Here is a 12,666-nt window from a genome sequence, read left to right as displayed (position 1 = left end):
AGGGAAAGATGATTTAGGAATGATTCATGCTTTTTTTGTGGTTATAAAGCTGAGTGGTTATTTCCTGGTGCCTAGTCTCACCAACGGCTGTGTTGAGAATGAGTGTTAAGGAAGTCCAGTGAATACAGACGTGTTTCTGCTCTGGATGTCACTGTTGGCCCTGGAGACCTATGGGAGGGTGTCCCCCCAGAGAGGAGTGTTAGTACTTGGGTGACTGCGGTCAGGGCCCGGAGGTAGAGAAGTGAAACCTGTAGGGACAATGCGTTATCAAGAGCAATGAGACAAGACCAGGGATCCTCCACCAGTCTGTGCTGTGTTTTCTTGGCCACCACTGGATGGAATTGAGAGAGATTATTCTCCAAGGATGTCTGCCCTTAGCCTTCCCCTCTTTTCTCTATGCTGTTGCCTTTTGTGATGCTTTTTTAAAAAATATTTATTTATTTATGGCTACACTGGTTCTTCGTTGCTGCGCACAGGCTTTCTCTAGTTGTGGCGAGTGGCGGCTACTCTTCGTTGCGGTGCGCGGTCTTCTCACTGCAGTGGTTTCTCGTTGCGGAGCACAGGCTCTACGGCACGCCATCTTAGTAGTTGTGGCGCACGGGCTAAATTGCTCTGCGGCATGTGGAATCTTCCCGACCAGGGCTCGAACCTGTGTCCCCTGCACTGGCAGGCGGATTCTTAATCACTGCGCCACCAGGGGACCAGATAAGCTCTTTTTGATGAACTCAGAGTCGATTGACTAATCTCCTAATCATGGGAGTGAATTCCTATTATATTTACAAGTCACACCCGCACGTAAGTGGAGGAGATTATACACAAAGGGTGTGTACACGGGGGAGAGGGATGGGAGGGCATCTTAGAATTCTGCCTACCGTTCTCTTTCTTTGACTCAGTTGCCTCAGCGTTTTTCTTTTTTCTTTGTGGTGTGCGGGCCTCTCACTGTTGTGGCCTCTCCCGTTGCGGAGCACAGGCTCCGGACGCGCAGGCCCAGCGGCCATGGCTCACGGGCCCAGCCGCTCCGCGGCACGTGGGATCCTCCCGGACCGGGGCACGAACGCGCGTCCCCTGCATCGGCAGGCGGACTCCCAACCACTGCGCCACCGGGGAAGCCCTACCTCAGCTTTTGAGTATCTGGCAAATTAGTTCTTATTTCTTAAGATACTCTATTTTCCTGATGACCTCTCAGGGCAGGATGAAGCTGGGTTTTTTTTGTTGTTGTTTGTTTGTTTGTTTGTTTTTGCAGACATCTTAAACCTAATTTATTGGTTTCATCTTCTCTTAAAAATCTTTTCTCTCTTGAGGTGTCTTTCATCCTGATTTCAGTAGCTGTGCTTCCTTCTTAGAAGACTTTTTTTCCTTTTTTTACTTGACTCTGATTCTTACTGTATTTTTCCCCAGCAAACAGCTTTTTAAAAAAAATCTTTTAAAATCTTAAAAAAGTTAAAGTGAGGTTTATTGAAGCATAATTTACGTGCAATAGAATTTACCTCTTTTAGTTTGCAGTTCTGTGAGTTCTGACAGATGCATACGGTCATGTAAGTCACCACAATCAAGGCATAGAACAGCCCTTACCACAAAAAATGCCCTTGTGTCCCTTGGTAGTTAATCCTTTCCCCAGGCCCCAGGCTCTGGCAACCACTGATATATTTTCTGTCCCTAGAGTTTTGCTCTTTGCAGAATGTCGTATAATGTAATCAAATATCATGTGGCCTTAGTAAATCTGTAAAGCTTAGCATCATTCATTTGAAATTCATCCCTATTGTTATGTGTCCCAGTGGTTCATTTCTTATTGTCAAGTAGGATTTCATTATATGGATGTGCCAGTTTTAAAATCATTCATCAGCTGAAGGATATTTGGTTTCTTCCCTTTTTGGGGTGATTATGAATAAGGCTGCTATAAATATTCACCTGCATGTTTTTGTATGTACTTATGTCTTTGTTTCTCTTGAGTAAATTTGTCTTGAGATTCCTAGGTCACACGGGGAGTATACATAAGAATTTGCCAAACTGTTTTCCAAAGTGATTGAATAATTTTGCATCCCCACCAACGTGTATGAGAGTTCCAGTTGCTTCACATTTTTGGCAACACTAGGTATTGTCAGGATTTCTTTATTTTCTTTGTTTTTTACCCATTCAGCTAGCTGATAGTATCTCACTGTGGTTTTAATTTGCATTTCCCCGGTGAATAATGATGTTGAGCATCCTTTCATTGAGTAATCTTTGCTTAATTCAAGGTCTTGAAGATTTTATCCTCTATTTCCTTCACAAAGTTTCCTAGTTTTAAATTTAGATCTAGGTGTATGATCCATGTTGTGTTAACTTATTAATATGGTACAGATCAAGGTTTTTGTTTTTTTTTTTATTTGACGAGTGTCCACTTGTTCCAAGATCATTTGATGAAGACTGTTCTTTTCCATTGAATTGCCTTTGATCTTTGACTGAAAATCAACTGACTGTATGTGCATGGGTCTATTTCTGAGCACCCTGTTCAGTTCTGTTCATCTATGTGCTTATTCTTTGGTCAGTACCACCCTGTTTTGATTACTGTATCTGTACAGAAGTCTGGAAATCAGGTAGTATGTGTCCTCCAACTTTGTTCTTCCTCATAACTGTTTTAGCTCTTCTAGTTGTTTGTCTTTCCATATAAGTTTAAAAATCATGTTGTTGATTCCTACAGCATAACCTGTGTCCTGCACAGGTGTATCTGAGTTACATGCTTCTTCCTGGGACGCATGTTCAGAAAATGATGGCGTTAGGATGATCTGAGGGTGGAATTTTTGGTCCTGTGACGTCAGATGGTCATCCATCAGATATTTGCACAGGACCAGTTTAATGGTTGGGGGTCTTGACCGATTTGTCCTGGGCAAGACTAACTCCGTGTTCCTGAAAAAACAACTGTACTATATAGCAATCCATATGTCAGAGGTGTTATCTATAGGGGGTGATGAAAGGCGTCTTGTGATATATTGTCTAAGCTACGTGAAGCTTGGAGGGTATGCAGTTTTTGAAAACAAAGCAAGCTTCGTCAGTGAAGGCAAGTTACAGGATGTTATTTATTAAGCAAGTTATAGTTTAAGGGATCTAACTGATGACTGCCCTTGGCTTCACTATTATATATGGTAAGTTTTTCTTTGAATTTCAATTTCCTGTTGCCTATTGCCAGTATATAGAAATACTACTGATTTTGTGTATCAAATACTATGACTTTTCAAAACTCTCTTATTAGTTTGAATAGTTTTTTGTAGATGCTTTTGGATTTTTCTATGAACACAATCATTTCTTCTGTGAATAGAGATGGTTTTCCTTCTTTCTTTCTAATTTGTGTTTATTTCTTTTTATTGCTTTATTGCACTGGCTTGAACTTCCTGTACAATTCTGAATAGAAATAGTGAAGGAAAGCATTCTTGCCTTGCTCTCAGTCAGTATGATATTAACTGTTGCATCCTCAAATTTTTGATGTATTGTTTTCATTTTCATTCAACTCAAACTACTTTCAGATTTCCTTTGTGACTTCCTCTTTCACTCATGGATTATTTCTTGTTGTTTAATTTCCAAATATTTGGGCATTTTCCAGAGATAGTTCTATATGATTTCTAGTTTAATTCTGTTGCAGAAAGGATACTTTGTATGATTTCAATTCTTTTAAAGTTTCTGAGTCTTGTTTTATGGTCCAGAATACTGTCAATCTTGCTGAAACTAAAAGCATTAGGATCCATGTGAGATTAAACAATGTTGCTAACTCTCACTGTCCATTTCTCTAAACATCCTCTATTTCATCAATGTTTTAACCTAGAGGCACACATTCTAACACTTATTATCTCATGTTTATGTGATACTAGTTCTGAACAAGCATTTGCATTTGTATAGCTCCAAGACTATTGTGATTATTTTTGCTGCATCTCGACAGATATTTTCAAGTCACCGTATTTTTTTCCCTGGGGCTAGGGCTATGGGGGAGCCTGCCCAGGGTTCTGATGAAGGAGGAAGGCAATAGTAGACTTTATTTATTATTTATTTTTGGCCACGTTGGGTCTTCCTTGCTGTGCGGGGTCTTTCTCTAGTTGCGGCGAGAGGGAGCTACTCTTCGTTGCAGTGCGCGGGCTTCTCATTGCAGTGGCTTCTCTTGTTGCGGAGCATGGGCTCTAGAGCACAGGCTCAGTAGTTGTGGCACACAGACTCAGTAGTTGTGGCTCACGCGCTCAGTAGTTGTGGCACACGGGCTCAGTAGTTGTGGTTCACGGGCTCTAGAGTGCAGGCTCAGTAGTTGTGGCGCATGGGCTTGGTTGCTCCGCGGCATGTGGGCTCTTCCCGGACCAGGGCTCGAACCCGTGTCTTCTGCATTGGCAGGCGGATTCTTAACCACTGCGCCACCAGGGAAGCCCTAGACTTTCAATCTTTACCACCAGTGTCCATTCTCACACACAGCGCATTTTAGTTTTTGTCCCACCCTTAAATCCTGTAGGAGCCAAGGATAATTGTGGTGTCTCTTCTCTTCCCTTCTTACAAAATGTCCTTCCTCTTGTCCATCACCAAGGTGACACAGATCATCTCCTGAGAGATGACCTCACGTAAAAGCCTATCTGCTCACTCAGAGCCAGCTTTTCCCCTGATTAAATTCCTCAGAAATGGGTGGAAAACCATATTCATAGACCAGGCTATGAGGTGAACAGCCCAGCTCTCTGCTCATAGAGCGTAAGCTGTCCTCATCCAGAGGTGAATTCATTGCCCTCAGTTTAGTCTTGAGCTGACCATCCCTTTACATACTTGAGCTCTTTCAACATTCCCGAGGACAGAGACCTATTAAGACACCACCAAACAAGGGGAACAGGGCTATAGCTCATTTTCCTCTAAGGGTGTCTGGTTCTCCCCCATACCTCCAAACCGACTCATCGCGGGCCTCTCACTGTTGTGGCCTCTCCCGTTGCGGAGCACAGGCTCCGGACGCGCAGGCCCAGCGGCCATGGCTCACGGGCCCAGCCGCTCCGCGGCACGTGGGATCCTCCCGGACCGGGGCACGAACGCGCGTCCCCTGCATCGGCAGGCGGACTCCCAACCACTGCGCCACCGGGGAAGCCCTACCTCAGCTTTTGAGTATCTGGCAAATTAGTTCTTATTTCTTAAGATACTCTATTTTCCTGATGACCTCTCAGGGCAGGATGAAGCTGGGTTTTTTTTGTTGTTGTTTGTTTGTTTGTTTGTTTTTGCAGACATCTTAAACCTAATTTATTGGTTTCATCTTCTCTTAAAAATCTTTTCTCTCTTGAGGTGTCTTTCATCCTGATTTCAGTAGCTGTGCTTCCTTCTTAGAAGACTTTTTTTCCTTTTTTTACTTGACTCTGATTCTTACTGTATTTTTCCCCAGCAAACAGCTTTTTAAAAAAAATCTTTTAAAATCTTAAAAAAGTTAAAGTGAGGTTTATTGAAGCATAATTTACGTGCAATAGAATTTACCTCTTTTAGTTTGCAGTTCTGTGAGTTCTGACAGATGCATACGGTCATGTAAGTCACCACAATCAAGGCATAGAACAGCCCTTACCACAAAAAATGCCCTTGTGTCCCTTGGTAGTTAATCCTTTCCCCAGGCCCCAGGCTCTGGCAACCACTGATATATTTTCTGTCCCTAGAGTTTTGCTCTTTGCAGAATGTCGTATAATGTAATCAAATATCATGTGGCCTTAGTAAATCTGTAAAGCTTAGCATCATTCATTTGAAATTCATCCCTATTGTTATGTGTCCCAGTGGTTCATTTCTTATTGTCAAGTAGGATTTCATTATATGGATGTGCCAGTTTTAAAATCATTCATCAGCTGAAGGATATTTGGTTTCTTCCCTTTTTGGGGTGATTATGAATAAGGCTGCTATAAATATTCACCTGCATGTTTTTGTATGTACTTATGTCTTTGTTTCTCTTGAGTAAATTTGTCTTGAGATTCCTAGGTCACACGGGGAGTATACATAAGAATTTGCCAAACTGTTTTCCAAAGTGATTGAATAATTTTGCATCCCCACCAACGTGTATGAGAGTTCCAGTTGCTTCACATTTTTGGCAACACTAGGTATTGTCAGGATTTCTTTATTTTCTTTGTTTTTTACCCATTCAGCTAGCTGATAGTATCTCACTGTGGTTTTAATTTGCATTTCCCCGGTGAATAATGATGTTGAGCATCCTTTCATTGAGTAATCTTTGCTTAATTCAAGGTCTTGAAGATTTTATCCTCTATTTCCTTCACAAAGTTTCCTAGTTTTAAATTTAGATCTAGGTGTATGATCCATGTTGTGTTAACTTATTAATATGGTACAGATCAAGGTTTTTGTTTTTTTTTTTATTTGACGAGTGTCCACTTGTTCCAAGATCATTTGATGAAGACTGTTCTTTTCCATTGAATTGCCTTTGATCTTTGACTGAAAATCAACTGACTGTATGTGCATGGGTCTATTTCTGAGCACCCTGTTCAGTTCTGTTCATCTATGTGCTTATTCTTTGGTCAGTACCACCCTGTTTTGATTACTGTATCTGTACAGAAGTCTGGAAATCAGGTAGTATGTGTCCTCCAACTTTGTTCTTCCTCATAACTGTTTTAGCTCTTCTAGTTGTTTGTCTTTCCATATAAGTTTAAAAATCATGTTGTTGATTCCTACAGCATAACCTGTGTCCTGCACAGGTGTATCTGAGTTACATGCTTCTTCCTGGGACGCATGTTCAGAAAATGATGGCGTTAGGATGATCTGAGGGTGGAATTTTTGGTCCTGTGACGTCAGATGGTCATCCATCAGATATTTGCACAGGACCAGTTTAATGGTTGGGGGTCTTGACCGATTTGTCCTGGGCAAGACTAACTCCGTGTTCCTGAAAAAACAACTGTACTATATAGCAATCCATATGTCAGAGGTGTTATCTATAGGGGGTGATGAAAGGCGTCTTGTGATATATTGTCTAAGCTACGTGAAGCTTGGAGGGTATGCAGTTTTTGAAAACAAAGCAAGCTTCGTCAGTGAAGGCAAGTTACAGGATGTTATTTATTAAGCAAGTTATAGTTTAAGGGATCTAACTGATGACTGCCCTTGGCTTCACTATTATATATGGTAAGTTTTTCTTTGAATTTCAATTTCCTGTTGCCTATTGCCAGTATATAGAAATACTACTGATTTTGTGTATCAAATACTATGACTTTTCAAAACTCTCTTATTAGTTTGAATAGTTTTTTGTAGATGCTTTTGGATTTTTCTATGAACACAATCATTTCTTCTGTGAATAGAGATGGTTTTCCTTCTTTCTTTCTAATTTGTGTTTATTTCTTTTTATTGCTTTATTGCACTGGCTTGAACTTCCTGTACAATTCTGAATAGAAATAGTGAAGGAAAGCATTCTTGCCTTGCTCTCAGTCAGTATGATATTAACTGTTGCATCCTCAAATTTTTGATGTATTGTTTTCATTTTCATTCAACTCAAACTACTTTCAGATTTCCTTTGTGACTTCCTCTTTCACTCATGGATTATTTCTTGTTGTTTAATTTCCAAATATTTGGGCATTTTCCAGAGATAGTTCTATATGATTTCTAGTTTAATTCTGTTGCAGAAAGGATACTTTGTATGATTTCAATTCTTTTAAAGTTTCTGAGTCTTGTTTTATGGTCCAGAATACTGTCAATCTTGCTGAAACTAAAAGCATTAGGATCCATGTGAGATTAAACAATGTTGCTAACTCTCACTGTCCATTTCTCTAAACATCCTCTATTTCATCAATGTTTTAACCTAGAGGCACACATTCTAACACTTATTATCTCATGTTTATGTGATACTAGTTCTGAACAAGCATTTGCATTTGTATAGCTCCAAGACTATTGTGATTATTTTTGCTGCATCTCGACAGATATTTTCAAGTCACCGTATTTTTTTCCCTGGGGCTAGGGCTATGGGGGAGCCTGCCCAGGGTTCTGATGAAGGAGGAAGGCAATAGTAGACTTTATTTATTATTTATTTTTGGCCACGTTGGGTCTTCCTTGCTGTGCGGGGTCTTTCTCTAGTTGCGGCGAGAGGGGGCTACTCTTCGTTGCAGTGCGCGGGCTTCTCATTGCAGTGGCTTCTCTTGTTGCGGAGCATGGGCTCTAGAGCACAGGCTCAGTAGTTGTGGCACACAGACTCAGTAGTTGTGGCTCACGCGCTCAGTAGTTGTGGCACACGGGCTCAGTAGTTGTGGTTCACGGGCTCTAGAGTGCAGGCTCAGTAGTTGTGGCGCATGGGCTTGGTTGCTCCGCGGCATGTGGGCTCTTCCCGGACCAGGGCTCGAACCCGTGTCTTCTGCATTGGCAGGCGGATTCTTAACCACTGCGCCACCAGGGAAGCCCTAGACTTTCAATCTTTACCACCAGTGTCCATTCTCACACACAGCGCATTTTAGTTTTTGTCCCACCCTTAAATCCTGTAGGAGCCAAGGATAATTGTGGTGTCTCTTCTCTTCCCTTCTTACAAAATGTCCTTCCTCTTGTCCATCACCAAGGTGACACAGATCATCTCCTGAGAGATGACCTCACGTAAAAGCCTATCTGCTCACTCAGAGCCAGCTTTTCCCCTGATTAAATTCCTCAGAAATGGGTGGAAAACCATATTCATAGACCAGGCTATGAGGTGAACAGCCCAGCTCTCTGCTCATAGAGCGTAAGCTGTCCTCATCCAGAGGTGAATTCATTGCCCTCAGTTTAGTCTTGAGCTGACCATCCCTTTACATACTTGAGCTCTTTCAACATTCCCGAGGACAGAGACCTATTAAGACACCACCAAACAAGGGGAACAGGGCTATAGCTCATTTTCCTCTAAGGGTGTCTGGTTCTCCCCCATACCTCCAAACCGACTCATCGGGAGCAGACATCTGGAAAACATCTTAGCAGAAACAGTGGCCACTAAGGTGTTCTCTTCATTCCTTTAGAAATTTCTGCAGGGCAGTCAGGACTCTGTGGACTGTTGTGAGTGCTGGTCAGAAGCATCATGTAGTTTTACTCCCTCCTATCCTTCTGCTCTGTGATTCTTTTTAATTAATTAATTTTTTTTTTTTGAGGAGAAATGTTGGAAGTTCAGTTTACTGAGAGGCAGTGTGTCTCCTGGTCACAGCTATCAGCATTCATAGATCACTTTAGGGGCTCTTTTCCCAGGAAGGGTCCCAGTTGTTTGAGCCCTCCACTGTTTACTAAGGGACCTTCCTGAGGGATGGATGGTCCAGATATCTCAAGGCTCTAGGCAATTTGACTTGTCTTTGTTTTGTATTAAACTTCCCGTAAGACATGAAGTGAATTTGCATGAGTGATAACCATCTAGACGAAGATTACTTAGAAATTAGCATTAGGCTAATTCATTGGAGAGCATGGCCTCACATACTCCTGTTCTTTAAATGAAATGAGAGGCACTGGCTGCCTGAATTCCTGAACATTTCAAGTTTTCCTTCCTCCTTCCCTCAGTTCTTTTTTCCTTCCGTCCTTTCTGTCTTTTCACTAGTGTTCATTTAGCATTTGCTAGATGAATTCATTATCTCAGTTAATCCTGAGTGTAACTCTGCCAGGTATCACTCATCTCTTCTTTTATTGATGAAGAAAAAGAGGCTTAGAGAGGTTAATTAACTCACCTAAGGTCACACAGCCAATAAATAGTAGAGATGGCACCAGAGCCCAGCCCATCTGTCTCTCAAGCCTGTGCCTTTTGCAACATATCACATTTCCCACAGTTTTTTCTAAGGTTTTCCACAAAATTTTACTGTTTCACGAGATACTAATATGTTTGCTAACATTTATAAAGGAGTTTTTTTTTCCTAAAATATATGTAAGACAAATATAAAGTTCATATATACAATTATTATCATTATGCAATAATTTGCCTTTAAGAAACGGTGACCTTACTTGAGAAAATCTGGAAGTTGCATGAAGAAAGAACTTTTTACATGTATTACACCCCATATGCCCACAAATGGCTATACTTTGTAGCTTGTCTTATAAGATCAACAAAACTAGTGAAAGTATTCAGTGTTTATTTTATTTAACAAAGAATCAAATATCAGTTATTTCTCATAAAAATTTTTTTGTCTACGGGGCCTAATTTTTCAGCTGATCTAATAATCCAAAGATAACACTACATTACATGAGCACCTGTTTGTATTACACCATTATGTTACACATTTAAAAAATATTTTCTTTTTCTCAAAGTAATACATTCAAGTAGGTTAACAACCCAAACAAAGAATTTGATTGTGGTAGTTTTATGGAATAAACAACTTGAAAATCCTCTTGCTACAGACATCTAAAAATGCTAGGTGAGTGTAATAAGTTTAAAAAAGCCTTTTAAATCCTTATTGGAGCTCACAAGAAGGTAGGGAATATCCAAGGGGCAGGAATGAAGATCTGAGAATCAGCACATAAGTGTGAACTGGGGGCTCCCAGGAGGCAGGGTTGGGAGCTGTTGTCTCAGTAATCTGACTTTAACCCCCATGGAGAGACAGATGGTAAAGCCTTGGACCCATATAAAATGGGAAGTTAGATGAGACACTCATGCAAAGCCAGTGCCTTCAAAGGTATATGCCCTTGCTGAAAAAAAATCCATCCTTTAGTAATGGAAGACCCTAACAAACTAGCTTGTCCTTCTTGGCCTGGGCTGGAGTGGGAAAGTGAAATATCCTGTGGGAACTTTTAAACAGGAGTCTATACCTCATGTGAGTTTGAGGTTTCCTTTTACTTTACCTGCATCATCTGGGAAATTCCAACCAGAGAATTTAATATTAAAATTGGTCTCAGACCACAATACTCCCAAATTCCCTGGTAGAAGCAAGTGGAAAACCTCTCTGGAGGGAATATCTCAACTAGGCAGGATTCCACGGATAAGCCTCACTTAACCTGAGCTCACACACCCAAAGCACAACAGATGCATAGAAACAATCTACCATAGGCCAGATTGGCTGGCAAAGTAAATAACAAAAATAGGTAAACAAGCTATGTGAAAGAGAATATAACATAATTATACTTAACATGAGTAAAGACATAAATTAAAGGATTTAAAGGAAAGATAAGACAACACGAGAAGAAAAAATAAATGAGAACTTTTGGAAGGGAAATTATAGAATGTCTAGCAAGGAAAAAGGTACTAATTGAATGGATAAGAAAGTAACTTGAATGATAAACAGATTGAATGTTGTTATGGGTATGAATTTTGAACTGGAAGATAGATCTGAAAAACCTATCTAGAAGGTAGCATGGATAGAGATGGAATATAAGAAAGAGAGGATGGGAGACATGAAAAATTGAGTGAGAAGATCAAAAATGTGTCACCTAGGAATTCCATATGGAAAGACTAGAGAGAATTGAGGAGAGTATATTTTTGATAAGATAATGCCTAATCACATTCTAGAGCTGATAGGAGACGTGAATATTCAGATTCAGGAAGCACAGTGACACCACAGGTAGACACATCCTGGTGAAACTGAAAGGCAAAACCCCAGAGTCAAAGAATGGATTGTAAAAGTAACTGGGGAGAAAAGGAAAATTGCCTTTAAAGGAATTACCACTATCCTGTCAACAGACTTCTCAAAGGCAACAGCAGAAGTCAGAAGATGTGGAGTAGTATCATCATTTTGAGAGAAAATAACTGTTAACTTAGATTTTCATTCCCAGCTGATCTTGAACTCAAGCGTGAGTGCCAGATAAAGACTTCAGTAGTCATGTTCTAGAAGAGTTTCCTGATAACAGATGCTGACTGAAAACATCTCCTAATTTATTTTAGTATATTTAGGGTATATTTTAGTAAAAAGGAAATTGAACCCAAATGAATAAATGTGATGCAAAGAGATTGAGAAGCATGTAGGTAAATCAACAAACTTTTGATTGGTTCAAATAATTGATGAAACAATAACACTATAACCCATTTTGGTGGTAAAACAAAGTGGAATTTAAAAAGACCAGAATAATAGCATTCTAAGGTTGTGTATGGTTTAGGAGAAGCATCGAGAGGTTGATGATTTACAAAATTTCAGTTAGGTATGCCTGTTAAAAATTTAAGTGTAACACTGAAAGAATAAGAATACTATGTATATTATGTATAACTTTCCAGCAAATAGAAAGGACGAGAAAGAATAAAGAAAACTCCAAACTTGATTGATTCAATAGTAGACAGAAAACGAGAAACAATTAGGTAATATCGTTATACCCATTTTACAGATGAGGAAACTGAGACCTGAGCTGTTAAGTAATATGTCCAAGGTCAAACAGCTTGTAAGTGGAGGACTAATATTCAAACCCAAGTTCAACTCCAGAGCCCAAGATTGTGACCACTAAAACATACCGTCAATCTAGAGATGTGTTGATGTGTTGAGATGTATTAGGTTAAAAGGAGGGAAATTTCACCAAACATATCAGCATAATTTTTTCCCGAGGTTTATTTTAATATTTACCTTACTAGGTTAAGCCAGCTCCTGTAATTGCTAGAAGAATGACAGTATCCATAAATAGACAATTAACTGCTTATTTTTCTGAAATGTCTTATATTTGATATTAATAAACTATGAAGACATACCCTCCAAAAAATGGATAAGTATTCACAGCTGGTTTTCTTGTGAATGATGGGAAGCTATGATTTTCTTTTCCTCTTTGCCCCCTACACTATGAAGATTTTCCAGAAGATAAGAACATTCCCTA

General features: G+C 40.0%; 1 protein-coding gene across 1 annotated transcript in view; it reads left to right on the top strand.

Moving 5' to 3' along the window:
• PRTFDC1 (phosphoribosyl transferase domain containing 1) overlaps nucleotides 1-12,666 on the top strand; it is a 97,225-nt gene that overhangs the window by 12,919 nt on the left and 71,640 nt on the right. The window lies entirely within an intron of this gene.

The sequence above is a fragment of the Lipotes vexillifer genome, unplaced genomic scaffold (genome assembly GCF_000442215.2).
Source record: "Lipotes vexillifer unplaced genomic scaffold, Lipotes_vexillifer_v1.1 scaffold738, whole genome shotgun sequence".
Lineage (NCBI taxonomy): Eukaryota > Metazoa > Chordata > Mammalia > Artiodactyla > Lipotidae > Lipotes > Lipotes vexillifer.
The sequence above is the reverse complement of the archived record's forward strand: the minus strand, read 5'-3'. Positions and strand labels throughout refer to the sequence as shown.